Here is a 3,718-nt window from a genome sequence, read left to right on the forward strand (position 1 = left end):
GCTGGCCATTCGGCCATGCCTAGACCTTATGCTTATGTATTTTCAACGGTGGAGCTTCTACACACCATAGATTAAGGTGTGGAGCTCTGCTGTACCTCGAGTATTAATGCAATTACTATTGTTCTTCCATTCAATTCCGCTTGTTCTTTATCCAAGATATCACTTGTTCTTCAACTTGATGAAGGTGATGATTGACGCCCATCACCATTCTCACTCATGAACAAAGTGACTGACAACCACTCTTGTTCTACTAGCATTCGAGGCTCTAGTGAATATCTCTTGGATTCCTGATTGCACGATGCATGGTTGATCGCCTGATAACCGAGTGCTCGCCTGACAAATGAGCCAACCATTCCGTGAGATCAGAGTCTTCGTGGTATAGGCAAGAACTGATGGCGGCATTCAAGAGAATCCGGAAGGTCTAACCTTGTCTGTGGTATTCTGAGTAGGATTCAATGACTGAATGACTGTGACGTGCTTCAAACCTGTAACTTACTGGGCGTTAGTGACAGACGCAAAAGAATCATTGGATTCTATTCCAGTAGGGGAGGGAACCACACCGGTGATTGGCAGCACTGTGACAGAGTGTGTGCATTAGCTTTCACTGCGAGGATGGGAGGTAGCTGCTGACAACAGTGAAACCCTACACGAGCTTGCCATGGAAAGGAGTAAGAAGAATTGGATGAAGACTGTAGGAAAGCAGAGAGACGGAAGGGAAGGCATCTTCATACGCTTATCTGAAGTTCCTACCAATGAATTACATAAGTATCACTATCTTTATCTTTTATGTTATTTTCGTTCATCACCATATACATTTGAGTTTGCCTGACTAAGATTTACAAGATGACCATAGCTTGCTTCAATACTAACAATCTCCGTGGGATCGACCCTTACTCGCGTAAGGTTTATTACTTGGACGACCCAGTGCACTTGCTGGTTAGTTGTGCGAAGTTGTGTAATGCCATGGTATTGAGCTACCAAGTTTTTGGGGTTCATGACCGGGGATTATGAGAGTTGTGAAAAAGTATAGTTCACAATTTCGCGCACCAAGTTTTTGGCGCCGTTGCCGGGGATTGTTCAAGTTTTGAGCAAGCTTTTGGTAACATCAGTGCCAAGATCTGGCAACAACATCAAGTTTTTGGTGTTATTGCCCGGGATTGTTTAGGCTGGACAACTGACGGTTCATCTTGTTGCTTAGATTAGGTATTTTTCTTCAGAGTTCTTAAGAATGAATTCTAGTGTTTCAAGGTGATGTTTTTATCATCACCAAAGCTGATTGATCTTCATCAATTTAGCTCTTGAATGCAATGTCCTGCTGAAGCTTGGCCGGCCATGTCTAATTTCTTTAGACTAAAGCTTTAGACTAACATTGCATGATTCCTGGAATTCTCATTAAGAATTTTGATACCTTTATTTTCTTTTTCTACATAATTTTCGAAAAATTCAAAAAAAAAAATTTATAAAATCATAAAATCCAAAAATATTTCTTTTTTGAGTCTAGAGTCTCATCTTAAGTTTAGTGTCAATTGCATGTTTCTGTTCTTATTGCATTCATGCATGTGTCCTCATTGATCTTCAAGTTGTTCTTGATGATTTCCTTGTTCTGATCTTTGAATTCTATTGACTTGAGTGTTTTGTGTGTCTCATATGCATTTTCGTTTTGTTAGTGTCAGTAGTATACAAACTGCTAGGTTTGGTGTCTTGCATGCATTGTCATTTGATTCTTGTTGCATTTTGGTTTGTCCTTATTATTAAAAATCCAAAAATATTTTTAATTTGTGTCTTTTCAAGTCAATAATACAGAGAATTGAAGATTCAGAACATACAGCAGAGGAATTGCACAGAAAAAGCTGGGCGTTCAAAACGCCCAGTGAAGAAGGACAGACTGGCGTTTAAACGCCAGCCAGGGTACCTGGTTGGGCGTTTAACGCCCAAAAGGGTAGCATTTTGGGCGTTAAACGCCAGAATGGATACCATTCTGGGCGTTTAACGCCAGGATGGCTAGGGGAGGAAGATTTTGTTTTCAAATCAGATTTTTTTCTAAGTTTTCAAAATCTTTTCAAAATCAAATCTTTTTCAAATCAATTTTCAATCAAATCTTTTTCAAAATCAATTTCTTTCCTTTTTCAAAAATACTTATTAACAATTAATGATTTGATTGAACATTTTTTGCCTTTTCTGTTGAGGAAGGTTTTATGTTTGATTCATATCTTTTCTTGTTAGGCAAGTCATTAATTTTTAAAATCATATCTTTTCAAATTGTTTTCAAATCATATCTTTTAAAATTGTTTTCAAATCATATCTTCTTAACCACATCTTTTTCAAAATAAGCTTTCAATCAAATCTTTTTGATTTCTAATTTCAAAATCTTTTTCAAAAATCACTTGATTTCTTTTCCATTTTCATTTTCGAAAATTAAGTGATGTTTTTCAAAAATGTTTTCAAATTTCCCACTTAATTTTCGAAAATCACTTCCCTCCTTCTCACATCCTTCAATTTATGGACTAACACTATCCCTTAAGGCAAAATTCGAACTCTATCTTCTTTGTTAAGTTCGAATTTTCCACTTCTGTCTTCTACTCTTCTTTTCCTCTGACACCTAAAGGAATCTCTATACTGTGACATAGAGGATTCCATATTTTCTTGTTTCCTTCTCTATCTTATGAGCAGGAGCAAGGACATGGGCATTCTTGTTGAGGCTGATCCTGAACCTGAAAGGACCTTGAAGAGAAAGCTAAGAGAAGCCAAAGCACAACTCTCTTTAGAGCACCTGACCGAATTCTTCAAGGAAGAAGAACACATGGCAGCCGAAAACAACAACAATACCAACAATGCAAGGAAGGTGCTGGGTGACTTTACTGCACCTACTCCCGATTTCTATGGGAGAAGCATCTCTATCCCTGCCATTGGAGCAAACAACTTTGAGCTTAAGCCTCAATTAGTTTCTCTAATGCAACAGAATTGCAAGTTCCATGGACTTCCAATGGAAGATCCTCATCAGTTTTTAGCTGAGTTCTTGCAAATCTGTGACACAGTCAAGACTAATGGGGTTGACCCTGAGGTCTACAGACTGATGCTATTCCCTTTTGCTGTAAGAGACAGAGCTAGGACATGGTTGGACTCTCAACCTAAAGAAAGCCTGGACTCTTGGGAAAAGCTAGTCAATGCCTTCTTGGCAAAGTTCTTTCCACCTCAAAAATTGAGTAAGCTTAGAGTGGAAGTCCAAACCTTCAGACAGAAGGAAGGAGAATCCCTCTATGAAGCTTGGGAAAGATACAAACAATTGATCAGAAAGTGTCCCACTGATATGCTTTCTGAATGGAGCATCATAGGTATTTTCTGTGATGGTCTCTCTGAACTGTCCAAGATGTCTTTGGATAGCTCTTCTGGAGGATCTCTTCATTTGAAGAAGACGCCTACTGAAGCTCAAGAACTGATTGAAATGGTTGCAAATAACCAATTCATGTACACTTCTGAAAGGAATCCTGTGAACAATGGGACTAGTCAGAAGAAAGGAGTTCTTGAGATTGACACTCTGAATGCCATATTGGCTCAGAATAAAATATTGACTCAACAAGTCAATATGATTTCTCAAAGTCTGTCTGGGATGCAAAATGCACCAAGCAGTACTAAGGAAGCTTCATCTGAGGAAGAAGCTTATGATCCTGAGAACCCTTCAATAGAAGAGGTGAATTACATGGGAGAACCCTATGGAAAC

At 38.6% G+C, this 3,718-nt stretch overlaps 1 non-coding gene across 1 annotated transcript; it reads right to left on the reverse strand.

The window, feature by feature from the left end:
- Nucleotides 1–3,205: 3,205 nt before the first annotated feature.
- On the reverse strand, nt 3,206–3,313 carry LOC112718947 (small nucleolar RNA R71). The gene has a single exon (XR_003161272.1). It is a non-coding gene; the product is annotated as a small nucleolar RNA R71 (small nucleolar RNA).
- Nucleotides 3,314–3,718: the final 405 nt, after the last annotated feature.

Source organism: Arachis hypogaea, chromosome 10 (assembly GCF_003086295.3).
Source record: "Arachis hypogaea cultivar Tifrunner chromosome 10, arahy.Tifrunner.gnm2.J5K5, whole genome shotgun sequence".
In the NCBI taxonomy this organism is placed as follows: domain Eukaryota; kingdom Viridiplantae; phylum Streptophyta; class Magnoliopsida; order Fabales; family Fabaceae; genus Arachis; species Arachis hypogaea.